Below are 15,807 nucleotides of genomic sequence, written 5' to 3'. Positions count from 1 at the left end.
TTTAAAGCTATATACTAGCACAAAATGAACTTAGTTCCATATTGTGAATGGGTAGGTACGCCAGGCTAAAACCCGGTGTTGCAATTCAACACACTTTACAACATTATTTTATAAATTATCTGAATAGCGTCTCCAAAATAAACAAATTATAATGATGTCAGATTTATACAATGCCTTCATATGGATTTCCAAAATACATTCAAACCATAGATCTAGAAATTACTTTAACAAATCTTAGAAAACAGCCATTTCAGGTGTGGTATATGGACGATATTAAATGGTGAAGACACTACTAGATATCAAGTTAAGACTGGAAAGCTGCCTGGCAGAGAAGGACCTGGGGGTGCTGGTTGACAGCTGGCTGAACATGAGCCATCAGTGTGTCCAGGTGGCCAAGAAGGCCAATAGCATCCTGGCTTGTATCAGCAATAGTGTGGCCAGCAGGAGTAGGGAAGTGATTGTGCCCCTGCACTCGGCACTGGTGAGGCCGCACCTTGAATACTGTGTTCAGTTTTGGGCCCCTCACTACAAGAAGGATATTGAGGTGCTTGAGCGTGTCCAAAGAAGGGCAACGAAGCTGGTGAGGGGTCTGGAGCACAAGTCTTATGAGGACCGGCTGAGGGAACTGGGGTTGTTCAGTCTGGAGAAGAGGAGGTTGAGGGGAGACCTTACTGCTCTCTACAACTACCTGAAAGGGGGTTGTGGCCATGTGGGTGTTGGTCTCTTCTCCCAAGTAACTAGTGATAGGATGAGAGGAAATGGCCTCAAGTTGTGCCAGGGGAGGTTTAGATTGGGTATTATGAAAAATTTCTTTATGGAGAGAGTGGTCAGGCATTGGAACAGGCTGCCCAAGGAAGTGGTCGAGTTGCCATCACTGGAGGTGTTCAAAAAATGTGTAGACGTGGCACTTTGTGACATAGTTTAGTGGGCATGGTGGTGTTGGCTTGATGGTTGGTCCTGATGATCATAAAGATCTTTTCCAATCTTAATGATTCTATGATTCTATGACAAGGAGTGCAAAATAATACTAAGTACTTTTTCACTGCATAAAATAACGCAGTCTAATTCTGAGGTGAGGCCCCTAAGGCACTCTTATAGTCATAATAAATGGCAACAATATTATAACATCCTCTTTCAGAATTGTAAGAGTGCAAAAATGTATAAGAATTTTCTCTTCATTAAATTCTATGTTAGGTTTTACAAGAATTCCCTTTTTAATCACATATCAGAATATACAGTAAAGGTACTACATAATAGAAGCAGGCTGAAACATTCCTGACTACAAGCCAAAATGCTAATGAAGCACCAAAGCACTTGGAAACATGATCTTCCAGGTCATTTCCGATCTAAGCACTAACAGGCCTGATCCATATTTGCAGAGAACTCAAGTACACGCTGCCTGCCTTCCTGGTTGTTTTGTCAAGGGAGAGAAGTATATATTATCACAAGGACTTCAGTAATTAAGAAGAAATGAGATCAGAATCCTCTCAGTCTGTTTATGATAGATATCTGAATCTTGCAGGAACAGGAGGACCTCATCCAAATTTTTTTCAATATGGTATAAATATATCCACTCGGTTCACTGAGGCTTAGATAATGTCTAAAGTAGGTGGGAGTAGGTTGTACTTACCTCAAGCATAGAATTTGCTTTATGACACCAAACTACTTTCTCAGAATAGACTTCCAAGCCACAAATGCATATCAAATGCCAAATTGCCATGGATATTTCATGTAAATTCCCATATATTCTACAGGAATGCATAACAGAGGAGGTATCAGAAGGGAATCATAACTCAACACACATTATACTCTTGGCAGCTTTGCAGACAAGCTTTGCTCTGGGATCTTTGGGTGTTCTTTCCAGGGGATACAATAGAATAGAGGCTACACTTGCAGTTCTTTATAGATGATCCTTAATACAAAAGGTCTCTGAACTGTCCGAATCATCACTTTACCCTATTCTCATCAGAGTTTACAGACCAAAATTCATTATCTTTCCCTTGTAAGTCATTACAAAGTCAATGGAAAGTATATAGAGAATTAACAAAGCAAAACTTCAGTACTTTAGCAAATAAGAGGGCAGGATGTTCATTCAATTGATACAAAGCCCAACAGGCCATTTTAGAACTATGGCTTAAAATAATCTGTTGTATTTCCAAGTGGAGGACTTAACCATCTACAGTCCTACTAGTCCTCTCTATAACTTGCGTTTGGTATCTATTAATAATTTACTAACTGTTAAGGAATTATGCAGAAAAAGGTCTCCAATAGAGAATTTGACCTCCCTCTTAAAATACTATCCAGTCAGCCCCCTTATAATTATCAGCCAAATAATTAAGCTCTAGCTATCTAGGTAATCTAGCTAGCTGATTTCTAATGTGACATTATCTCAGGAAAAAGAATGGTACCAATCTGCAGTAAGTTTATCTTCTGGTTACCCACTAGACTATGGGTCTGCAACATAATCACTTGTCTTTTCAGCTCTAACCTCATTGTAGCAAGTGTTATCACTTTGTCTATGTTCTAATGCTCCAACCATGCTATTGATTTGCAATAAGTAATAGTTGCAAGAGAACACTTCATGGTACTGCTACAGGACCTAATTCACTCTTTACCAGGCCTGTATGGTTCCATTTTCTATGGACATCATATAATCATATATGGTCATCATATAATTCCCAGCATCATCAGTGTATTTCATAGATCATCCTTTGAAATTATGTCAGTCACATTGCAGCTAACGAAGGTAGTGCAACACTAAAAAAAGAGAAAATGTCCACTGAAAAATTGTCATTGAGCAATAGAAATAAACCTTTATTCATGTCTCCAAGGAGAACTGTTTCATCTACAGAGGACCCGGGATATTCAGCAATAGCTCCAGTATAGTAGTACCTCGAATCTGTGATATTCTATCTTTCTTTTCTTCTACTTTGCTTTTAACCTGAATTGGTACTTTCTAAAATACTAGCCTGTACTACTAGGCTCTAGTAGTGGCAAAACGAGCAGGCAATGTGATAATGGCAGTTGAATGTAAACATTAACACAGTCCCCAGTGGGTCTCATGTTTTGCTCTATCTGCTACAACCTACAGTTCTACAAGATAATAAAGGAACAGAACTCAAATATGAAACCTATCCCATGTTCTAACAAGGGCAGGGTTGTATATCCTCTATGTTTCTAAACATAGAAACCCTGTACTTGGGCCCAGTACATAAATTAGTCAGGGTAATTTTTTTCCTCCAAAATCCACCAGAGTACCCATTGACACAAAGGGATATTTACTATATAGAAAATGATCCCTTTTCTAAGGTGTTGTATATGAATTTAGAAATCTCAGTGTAGATACCGTTTCTGGTCTAATAACTGAATTGATCTAATAATTTTTCGTGCTAAATTAGTGTCCTGGTTTTGCTGGGATAGAATCATAAAATCAGTCTTCTGTTCAGGAAAGCTGCATTTCTAAGAAGACTGCAGCACCCATTACTGTCAGAACAAAGTTGATAAGACACTTCGTTTTAGTTCATGGCCAGCCGTGGTATGTGGGTTTCCACGGTGATCAAGGCCTCTAGCAGTCCTGAGATGGCCAGGTGCTAAAGCTAGGAGGAAGAGAGGCCAAGACCCAGGCTGGCCAACTGAAGTATTCCATACCATAAATGTTCCGCTCACTATAAATTGGAGAGTCTGCTGGGCATCTCTCTCTCCCTTAATGGCTGCCATCCCTGGAGGGTCTCGCCTGTCACTTTGCTCCTGAGACCTGCTCTCCCCTCATTGGAGCTGTGCTGCTTGCAGTGATCGCTAACCAGCGTTCGCCGCTGGGAGCATGCAGCTCGTGACCACTGTCTGGGCGGACTATGACTCTGTGTATTTTACATTGTTTTAGTATTGATATTAGTTTTATTGTTTTATTAAATCTGTTTCTATTTCAACTCATTTGAACCCACGAGTTTCCTTTTTTCCCAATTTCCCTTTCTCAGCTGAGAGGGGGTTGTTGGGGGATAGAGCAAGTGCTTGCGCTTGGTCCAGATGTGGGCTAAACCGAGACAATTAGCTATTGCATCAGAATTTTTTTTTGGCAGGGGGGAAGTTCTATTTCTAATTTAATCATTATTTCTGTTGCTGCTTTTGCTATATCCACACATTCACCAAATTACTAACCCATGTAAATTCTAGCTCCCACATCTGTTCAAAAACATTCACATTCTGAATATTCACTTTTTGTAGGTTTTAGTGAAACTCATGATGAATGACAGGCAACGCATGAGACCTGGAAGAAATATTTGGATGATAATTTGCTTATAAATTCATAATGCTTTTGGCATGCATGAAAATTTTTGCTAGTGAAATGCAATTTGTCTGAATGGTGAAGGGTATGACATATAACCTGACCCAATGAATAGCAGCTGAGTAAACTTGTCACATTTATCTCAGATAATGTTTCTGATTCACCCTGCCTGTCTAGGCACTATGAAGACACTGAACCGAACAATTTATTTTCTTTCTATTTGGACAATGCAAATTTTGCCCCAGAGGTGGTGAAAACATCCCACAGCTTTCGCAAGCTGAAAAGTGTTTGACCCAGATGGATGAACTGGAAGGCATGGCTGGAAGCACTGTTACTTCTTTCTTTCGTGTTGGTACAGGGGTGGGGTTCTGTTTTTTCTGGAAAAAACACATTAGTTCTTTACTGTTTTGATAATTACAGGCCTGTCAGTCTCACTTCAGCACCTGGCAAAATTATGGAGAAGGTTATTATGGGAGTTATTGAAAAACACTTGAGAGACAACACAGTCATTGGTCATAGCCAACACGGGTTCACAAGGAGAAAGTCCTGTTTAACTAACTTAATTTCCTTTTATTGACAAGGTCACCCAGGTCACGAAGGGTAGCCAGTAGATGTGTGGGGTTTTGATTTTAGCAAAGCTTTTGATACTGTCTCTCATGGTATCTTTCTGGACAAAATGTCCAGCATATAGCTAGACAAGTCCATAATGCACTGGGTGAACAACTGGCTGATGGGTCAGGCTCAAAGAGTAAATGGGGTTACATCAAGCTGCCAACCAGTCACCAATGGGGTTCAACAGGGCTCAATTTTAGGGCCACTGCTCTTTAATGTTTTTATGAATGATCTGGACGCAGGAGATGAATGCACATTAAGTAAGTTTGCCAATGATACTAAACTAGGAAGAGGTGGAGACTCCCTTGAGTGTAGAGAGGCCTTACAATGAAATCTGGATAGACTAGAGAGCTGGGCGATCACCAACCGCATGAAATTTAACAGGAGCAAGTGTCAGATTCTCCACCTGGGACAGGGTAATCTTGGTTATAAATACAAATTGGGGGTTGGGAGGCTGGAGAACAGCCCCGTAGAAAGAGATCTGGGAGTTTGGCTTGATGGCAAGTTGAATATGAGTCAACAGTATGCCCTGGTAGCCAAAAGAGCCAACCGTGTCCTGGGGTGCATCAAGCACAGCGCAGCTATCTGGTCAAGGGAGGTGATTGTCCCACTCTACGCTGCACTGGTGTGGCCCTGCCTCAAGTACTGTGTGCAGTTTTGGGCACCTCAATATAAAAAGGACATCAAACTAATAGAGTGTGTCCAGAGGAGGGCAACCAAGATGGTGAAAGATTTTGAGAGTAAGAATTATGAGGAGCAGTTGAGGTCACTTTGTCTTTCAGCTTGGAGAAGAGAAGGCTGCGAGGTGACCTCGTCACAGTCTACAACTTCCTGAACGGGGGCAGTGGTGGAGGAGGTGCGGATCTCCTCTGTCTGGTGACCAGCAACAGGACATCAGGAAACGGAATGAAGCTGCACCAGGGAAAGTTCAGATCAAGCATTAGGAAAAGATTCTTCACCGACAGGGTAGTCGGACACTGGAACAGTCTCCCCAGGGAAGTGGTCATGGCACCAAGCCTGTCACAGTTCAAACAGCATCTGGACAATGCTCTTAGTCATATGGTTTAGTTTTAGGTAGTCCTGCAAGGAGCAGGGATTTGGACTCGATGACCCTTATGCATCCCTTCCAACTTGAGATATTCTACGATTCTACTTCTGGAATTTGATCAGGCAGTTGTCATCCAAGAAGTCTAGATTAGAAGGATTTAAACAATCTCAATATAGGAAATTTGTTTAATAAAGTGTATTTATCAGTGTGTGGGGGCAGAGAGTTGCTCAAAGCCTTCAGTTGCAATTGCTTGCTCTTTTCAATTTCTGAGTTTAAAAATGAGCCCCCAAATGCAGATGAATATGCAGGAGGTGGAGGCAGGAGAATTTAGGCTAATACTTATAGCGGCTTGATGGAAAGAACACTTGTAGCCATTCACATTGCATTTTAGGGCCCTGAAATCTCCATCCATCAGTTCTGGTTAAGCAGCAAGCACTGCCTTATGAATACCTGAATGGAGACCATTTCATAGGCCTTGGGACAATAGCACACCATATTTGTCACAATATGCAAGGAAGCCAGCACAAAACATGTTAGTAGGAGCATGTTAGTCATATAAGTCACATAGGCATAGTTGTATGGCTAGTTAGCATGTGTGAATAAACTCCTCTGCTGCTCTTCCAGTCAGTTCTGGACAGCAAACACAATTTATCTCCATGCAAAATAATGATAATAGGTGCAGTAAGAGTCAAAAATGGCAAAATAAACATTCAGTAAAAACACAAAAAAGTACATGTAACTAGGTTAGGTGACTAGGAATGGGCACAAAAGAATTTCATCAGCTTCTAAAAAACTGAACCTCTAGTGTTAACAAGTTGGCTGTTCCTGGAGGGCTTGACTCTAAAAGATGTCAAGTAGTCTAATGTCATTTTGATACACACTATTTGCCCCGCAAAAAAAAGTTAAATTTGTGTCAGCATGTAACTCTTGTATTCTGACCTATTTAACATTCTTCAGAGACTTTCAAGCACCCCCCTCTGTACTAATTTGTGAGATGATCCCTTATTTTCTTGTCTCCAAGTACAATTACAAATTTGAAAGTAATTTTACAGCAAACTATACCTAGAAACTGAATAAAAAGAAGGATCTTAGATTCTGTTTTCACAATTAATATGAGAGACTCTTATGCTCCACCAGCTATCCCCTAACAGGCAGGAAAAAACAGAGTTTTTATTGCGTAAGTGTATTCGTATCAATAAAACAAATTATATCTCAGACACATTAGCTGGTTGGTTATTCTTTAGTACCTCTCATCACAGCCTAAGGATTAAACTGTGACAGAGTAAAATCACCAGCAGGAAGTTTTCCTTTTACTTTTGAACAGGGAGACCTAAAAGAAGTGAGACTGAACTTCAGAGAATTAAATTATAAAAAGCAATGATAAGGCCATAAATCTTTTTTTCCATCTAAGCCATATATAGACCTTTTTTCATGCCATTTTTTTCTACACAGGTTGAGTTAAGCCTCACTGAAGGAAGAGGAATGCAAAACAAAATGAAAAACATAGTAAAGTAGGGTCTTTGTTGGTCTTGCATCACAGACATGCTCTTCTTTTAATGTGTTAGCAATTGCTATTGTTCCCACAGACTGGAACATTTGTGAGTTAAACAAGATATTGAGCAGTGGAATTGATTTTTAAAAAAGGTAACAAGAGCCTTTTGCTTTGTAGATGGATTTTTTTTAATCAGGTCTATGCTGTCTGTGGCCAAGAGTGGTCACCATCTGACAGCTTTATAGATGAACACCAGCGAACAGGCTGGTGATTTGACCATGCCACAAATTTAGTATGATGCATCTGTCATTCACTGGCTTCCTATATGTGGATTACAGCTAAGGCTCTGTGCCTAAATTGGGGTTGGAAATGAAATGCTTTCTCACATTAGTTGCAATTCTCCTTCAGATTGACAGAGAGAAATATGAGGAAGTTTGGTCTTGATTTAACTGAATAAATCCAGGCTGATGGAAGGATGTTTTTTAATAGCCCTCTGTGATGTACAACGAGAAGTGAATTGTTCTCTGGTAGCAGATGAAACAACTCCATGCAACAGTGGCCTGGTACTGGTTTTGCTTTCCGCTAAGAAGTGGAAACTCAGTCTTACCTGACTGAGAAGTAAACAGTTTCATCTCAGTAGAGGTGTACCATACATTGGAACAAAAGCATTCCATCTGTCTACATTTTACAAAACATTTCCCCCATCTATTCCAAAATAATTTTATATTGGTATTTTCTAAATGTCCAATTTTTTATTAGACTCCTTATGGATAACCTAGCAAATTGAAGGTTGCATAAAATCCACAAGACAATAGCCAGGCAAAAAACTCAAACACAAAAGTATTTAAATTTTTTTTTAAATAACTTTTTTGACTAGCTTTGTTATTTACTGAAGAACAAACTACTACCAGGTTACGTTCCCCTTTTATTTAATTCGCTGATAAAATTAATTTGGGACAAAATACTGTTCACAGGTTAGATCAACTCAAGTGAAGTTGCCACACTACTGCCATATCTGTGTCTTGCATTAGAACTCACTTCTGCTGCCTGAGAAGCAGAAGTGGGTGAGAAGAGGCAAAATACAGCAGAAATTACAAACTATGTCCAGTCTAGTGATGGACAAATTTCTCTGCTGCTTTCCCTGATGAACAGTCCAGCCCCTGTGAGTGCTGTAGACACATGCAGAAGGCAGGCATTTAAAAATGGCACAAGTTTGGCAGTTTTATAAAAATCTATCATTTCAGAACTGGTACAATATCTGAGGAGTAGACATAATTCTTTTTGTTTAAGACAGAGACCAAACAGCATAATGTGGGTAACTATAGGGACTAGTCTTACCATAAGATCGGGGAAAGCTATAAAGCAAATACTGAAGGAAAACTAATTAAGACCATTAAATGCAAATGGAATAAAATGCACCACTGATTTACTAAAGCTAGCTCTTTTCAAATTACTTCCACAGCTCTTTTTGGTAAGACCTCTGATTTTGATCACTGCCATCTTGTAATAACCTTGCAAAATATGCATTCTTCATAGTTCATGTCCCCAAAAAATACATCAGGCTTCTGTGTTACACGGAAGAGACATTTGTATTCATTTCCCACTCAGATAAATCTTCGCACCTCCTCTTACATTTCATGTACTGTCATCACGTTTCCTCCACAGTCTCTTTTTAAATCTGTTTGTGCAGGATTTTGTCTGGGTTTAAAACAGCATTTTCTCTGGTAACAGAGGCAGTGATGATTGGTAAATGTTGAATTATAAAGAGTTCTTCTCCAGCTTTTAAAATAATTAAAGAAAAGACTGCTTATACAGTGAAGTGATGAATACAACACATGTTAAACAGATCATCTGAATAGTGGAGGCAATGCATTGCCAGTCAACAGAAATAATATTACAAGTAAATGTGCAAATTTCTTATCTAAAATAGTGAGAAATGTGGAATGACTGGGCAGTTTACAAGAATCTGCTCCCATGTGTATCTTTAGCCTAAAAGAAAGGTACAGTGGTGGTTATTTTCAAGTTCTGTATAAGCTCACTTAAAGCTGGTGGTGGCTGACAGCAAACTCCACTAGTTTCAACAATCTTTTTGTATCAATAACTAATTACATCCTTGTTCTGCCTCAGTAACACAGATTGATAGTTCCATTATAGTGTTTAATTAGAATTATTTTTAATTCATCTTTAAGAAATGGTCTAATTGGTGAAGGAACAGATGTTACAGGTCACATGGCACCAGGATGACCATGCTGGTGCAAAATGGCCAACTGGGCTGTGAATGCCTCCCGGAATTCCTTTCAAAGAGGGAGGGGGGAGTCCACAGCATATCTGGTTTCATTTGGGTTTTTAGCAATTTTGCAGATGTTACCTGCAAAATCTGTGAAGTGCAATCTCCTGCTGGGATGAACTCTACATGGCTCCTAGGCAGAAAAAGTCTCAAACAGCAGAGCTGATTGATAGCACCTCTGTATCAAGATCATGGTTTGTGTCTCAACTACAGTCTTGTGCTGCTGACAAAAGGCAAACATACTGACTGAGAGGAAGAGCCAATAGCTATATTTATTATAATTTACTTGACAGTTGTTAAATACAACAGATTCAGGACAGTGCAGCCAAACAGTACTCTATTTAGGCCTTTCTTTATGCAGTGTTGCTTTCTGTACTTTCTGTGCATGTGACAAAGAATTATATCTTTTTTTTTTTATATGTATCATGCTCTGTTAACACTGACTCATGAGAGAGACACAGAACTATGTATTTGACAGAACTCATGGCTTGCAAGTATGATTTCAGGGCGTTGAAGTGACATTACATTTGGAATAGCCTTTACACCAAAGCCCTAAGTTTCTGAATGCTGAGGTTGAATGCTGAATTGCTCAACAGAGCCTTGAACCTGTCTCTTAATTGAACTAAACAGGAATGAGAGCTTTACATTTTTTAATTTCAAATCAGGGAGACCTAGGATTTTAAAGCAACATAAAAATCCTCCAAATTATGTTCTCACAGAGGACACAAATATGGAGAGGTTTAGCACACAGGAAAAGCAGTCATTTGGCACTGACAGTTTCTATTTTATAGTCATTTCTATTTCTATTTTATAGTAATTTTTATTAAAAGCAAAATGTAATTAGAAAAGCATTACAGATACTTCCAGGATAACAGACTCACTAAGGTTGGAAAGGACCTTCAAGATCATCAACTCCAACCATTAACCCAACACCGCCATGCCCCCTAAACCATGTCCTGGAGCGCCACATCCACACGTTTTTTGAACACTTCCTTAGTTGATAATGATAAGAGAAGCAGCATAAAATGAAATGTTTGAAAGACAGGACAGTTCTGACTCAAAATCCCAGTAGTGAAAGCTCTGATTTATGCTGCCACTGTCATCCCAAAGGATACCAATTGCTCACTATAAAGTAAATGATGTATTTAGGGGTCTGAACTAACTATTGAACAAACACTGTTGAAAAGCAGCTACTGCAGTGTGCAATGCAGCAGCTATTGAGCAGTGTCTGCCAGATAATTGTTCCAAAAAGGGAAGAAAACAGGATTCTGAATGGAACAGAAACATTGAGAGCATTTATGTCAACCAGTGTTATTACTCTGGTGATTGCAGAAAACAGCACTACACTATGATCTCAAAGGCAGAAGAGGTATGTCTCGTTCAAAAAGATGCCAGGCTGCTATTAGTTAGAATGGGTGTTTTACATAATACATGGTGCTTTTTTGTCTAATATATCACACTGTTACTCCACTAACTTACTGGCTGTTGAATTTGCTGGTGGCAGACTGGGGGACTAAATGTCCCTGAGATTTGTTCATTGCTGCCCAAGACCTCACCGGCCAAAGAAGCTCTTCACATGGTGTAAGCATGTCTCTCCCAGGACCCTAATCCTGACTGGGAAGCATGCAGTCAATGTCAGGTTTTTGCCAAAAGGTGAGCTCATTTGCCAGGATGCTGCCCCAGTCCTAAAGATTATGTGAGGGGTTTACACGCCTCACAGATGGGTAAATTGTCCCTGAATCTAATCTGCAAATGCTGTTGTATCACAAATGATTCTTCATGAATTGGAATGACTTAGTAATATCCCTCTAACTATGAACTGTTTCACATATTAATAATATTTGCATATCTAACTGAAGCATGACATTCAACAGCAAGAAATGAAGCAGAAATCAAACACATAGGCTGATATCTCTAGCACCTATCTTACAAATACTTATGAGACTATCCATTTGCTGTATACATGCAATGAGATGATATTTTCAGAACAGAGGCTTTAACCTCTCACTGAACTCAGTGATAGCTTAGCCTAATTAAGACCCAAATAATATCTGAAGTAGTACTTCAGTATTTTGTCCAATTATCTGCATGAAACAGAAAAGCATTCTGATTTTTTTCTCATTCTAAGTGTTCTAATGAAGCTGGACTTAAAATTGTCATTTTCAACTAGGAAATGCAAAGTTTACCCATAAGGACAATTATTTTTTAGAAGTATTTTATGTATTTTGAGATTACTGAAAGCAAATGTATGTGACATCTATTAAGCAGTATATGCCATCTCAGAGAGATTTCATAAGATAAAATTTGCTGGGGAGGAAAGAACAATGGAGATCCTTGCCTTAATGTACATAAACCTTCCACCTAAATACCTGCAGTTGACTCTCTTTTGCAGCATATAATGATGGGTGAGCTTCAGTGATATGCTTCAGTTTCTTAAGACGTTTAACTCTATCTCTGCTTAGCATGACCATAATACCACAATCATCTATTATCAGGGGATGTGTAACTGTCTTTTAATAACTCCAGATTAAAAGAAGCTGCCCATGGTACAAGAGGTGTAAATAGTAGATAACTGCTTTTTTCCAGGAAAGAAAGAAGACTAGATGAGTGGATCCTGGGGTCCACCATAGCAGCTACACAAGAATCAAGGACTTTATTGATGAACAAAAAGAGCGCTGCCTCAATTTTATGCATTTTCTGCTAGCCCGTGTGAGTCAATTGTACTGGAGAACCAGGGAAGATGTGAGTGTTGACCAATTTGATAGATTTGACAAGCATAGGAAACAACATAGGATGGTAGCAACTCAACCTGAAAAAGCTGTTTCTTGACATCTTTCACTCAGAAAAAAACATATAGTCTCAGTAAGGTGTAGTACCAATACTGCCAGAAAGATTAATGCAAGTGCAGAAATGCCTGTGTACTATCCATTGTAGTATTTATCCATGAATAGCTGAGTGCCTTAGTTGAAGAAATACATCTCTGGCTGGCACTCTGATGAACAGAGAAAAGTGAAATTAAAATGCTGTTTTGCCAAAAAAAGAATTGTAACAATTAACTATCAAATCATTTTACTGAAGTACTGTGCTCTCAGTTTTGATCTCAAATGCTCATACATTACTTTCATTGACTTAGCAACTGGAAGTAGTCCTGACAGTTGATGATGTTCATTGTCTAGATTATTTACATCAAATATCTAATGCTAGATGTAGCGTAACATGCATAGAAGTCATTCCTGTCAAAGTTTGTAAATCTCCAGTATAGGGAGGGCCCTGACTACTTACAAGTTTGTCTCTCTTGTCTCTGAATTCTACAGTAAACTTCATATATCCTGTCCTTTTTCTGCAGTTGACTTCATCGCAGAGCAAAGTGTTTCAAACATTTATACAAATGTTTCAAACATTACAAAAATAAGATGACAATGAATATTCCTGTTGTTTTAACTGTCACTTAGAAAGCATCATGTAATTATTTCTAGATATTAATGTAGTGAGAAGCTTCTGTGGTACTTGTGATCTTGTACAACACTGAGGCCTAATAAGGGCCTGCAGATAGCACAAAGCTTTTTCTAAAATATCCTTATTTGTAACATAGCTCATTCTTACAGGTTTTTTCACCCAGTTTTACAGACCCATGAAGGAGCAGGAGCTCAGAAAAACTCAAGATATGGGGGAAAATATTCCAATGGTTTTCTTCTTTCCCTGCCTTCTCCCTCTGCTGTGCCCTCCTAATCAAATACAAAATTAATTGGCCCTTTCAGCATAAACTTCAGTTCTGGAGAAATGTTTTAATTTCAGTTGTGTTATAAACAGAATTAATAAAATTGGCTTAATTTGATTGTCTGCCAGATAAGAAATTCTTCATTTCAGAGATTACAAAATTAGATAATAACATTTCAGGAAGAATTTGGGCCTCACCTTCCTACAGGGTTTATGAGACTCCTATCACAGTATCTTCCATGAGGGCCTGTTTGAGTGACTTTTTCTTTACACTCTGAATTAACAGCTCACCAGTGTTTTAGAGAGGACTAAGCATAAGCAGTAATTATACTTGTTTCATTAATATAAAAGCAGAGGCACAGAAGTCTCTTTTTATGGAACACAAAGAGTCAGAATTGACTGCTAGTCTTGTTATCTTCAGTAAAATATTTCCTTCTAGGGGGTTTCAGCCACTTCTCAAATAGCTCCTAAACTACTCCTGGTAACTGTCTATTTTGCTGTGGCAATGGGCTGTATCTCTAATTCTTTCTTTGATCATTAGACAATGCTTTTTTCCCCCCTCTCATATACCTTTGCTTGTAACAAGAGCAACACATTTCTCCTTATGGCTGTGCTGAGGATGTTATGGCTGTGATGGTGCAATGAAGAAAATTGTCTGTTAAACTGGTTTGCACTTGCATGACTACCCTATTCCAGCTGTCTAGCTTCAACAGCAGCTGGAGATGTGCAGAATATTGTTTGTGTGCATATTTGGGGGTGGGGGACTGTATATCTTAGTGGTAATTAGCTTCCAAGAAACAATGGTTCCTGCTTCATCTGCGGAGTACCAAGCAGGTAGATTACGGTTTAGTGAATTACACCCAAGGGTTGTCTCTAACCTTCAAAAGTGCTACCATATTATTTCATTTTCAGACAGTTTAATACAGTTCCTGATCGTTAATATGATTTTAATATCTGACAGTGCAAAAGGGTAATAATGTTGTGAGGATAAGAAAGTAGAAAAGAATAAAATAGCCGTCACCATTGGTGATTCACTGCTGGCATGTCATCCCTAGAAAATATATTTTATTGTCCCGGTATGTCTTCACAACTCAGTGAAAAAATCAGTCATTTAGCTCTCAGACCTGTAAAAATGATTTTAATTCTGTTTCTATTTGTTCCTACTCTTACCTCTTCCCTGAGCACTGTGCCAGATACCATCTGTGACCAGCAGGTCCCACTCAGGCTCACATTTACAGACATCTCTCACCAGCTGCAAGCTTTCATTAGGACTGTGACTGACAGCTATAGCATGTGCCTGGGGTGATAGGGGGTGAGGGCCAGTGACTGATAACAAATCAACTCCATGCTTTGCTCAGGAGGTTCAAAAGCGTGACTCAAAACTATCTTGCCAGGGATATTTTTTGGTTACTTCATAATTTGCTTCCTAATTTGCCCTGCGCTTCCTTTCTCACTTTAGATTTTTACCGAGATTTAAATACATACTTGCGGGTATTCAGTGGTCACACTGCTTTCCAGAGATGGGGATCTCTGCCTTCTGTTCTCCCAAGTCCTGCCTGATGTTCATGTAGTTGAAATTGGTACAGGGGTCCTGTGGCTAGCACAGACCACCATCTAGTGCTATATAACCATGTCACCGTGGCACTGCACCTTCACAAATAAAATTCAGCTGATAAGAACTAGTTGGCCTACATGCCATACCACATCAATGCAGCCAAACTGCTTTCAGGACTGAAGATAACATCTGGATGGGACTGAAATACTCTCCATGTACAGTTTAGTTCACTTAAACTTAGCTCAGGAAACTGTCTTGCACAATATAGTCTCAACACCAGACTTGCAAGCTCTCTGAGTGAAAATCTGTCTTCTCTCTTGTCTTGTATTTGCCAAAGAGTACAAGGCATGGCAAAGACTCCATTGGGTGACCTCCTTCCTGACCAACACTGACCATTCCTTCCCATCGTTTTCGGTCTCTGAACCAGGTAATTAACTGTGTGACAACCTTTGCTTTTACCTATGGCTGGTTAATATACGAACCCAAGACAAAGGAACTTGTACAATTACTTCTGAGAAACCAGTATACCAAATGATTCTCCATGCCCACAGACAATGAATCCTTCAGAGAATGCAAATAGATCTCTAAGCTCTGACTTTATTCAGTGTGTTTTTTGAAAAGCAATGTACCATATTTAATTAGGGGCTAGTTATATACTTAAAATAGTTTCTACCAGTTTGCTTGGCAGAATCACCTGGCTTATTGGTGCCCCCTGAAAGCCTTTAAATTCAGTGTAGACAAGAAATCCATTATTTTAATTGTGGCAGGAAGGCCTCTGGGAAGAGGATCTCCATGAATGTCCGCTGTGTAGCAG

The sequence above is a fragment of the Phaethon aethereus genome, assembly GCF_964289735.1.
Source record: "Phaethon aethereus genome assembly, chromosome: 5".
Lineage (NCBI taxonomy): Eukaryota > Metazoa > Chordata > Aves > Phaethontiformes > Phaethontidae > Phaethon > Phaethon aethereus.
This window is presented reverse-complemented; position numbering follows the sequence as displayed.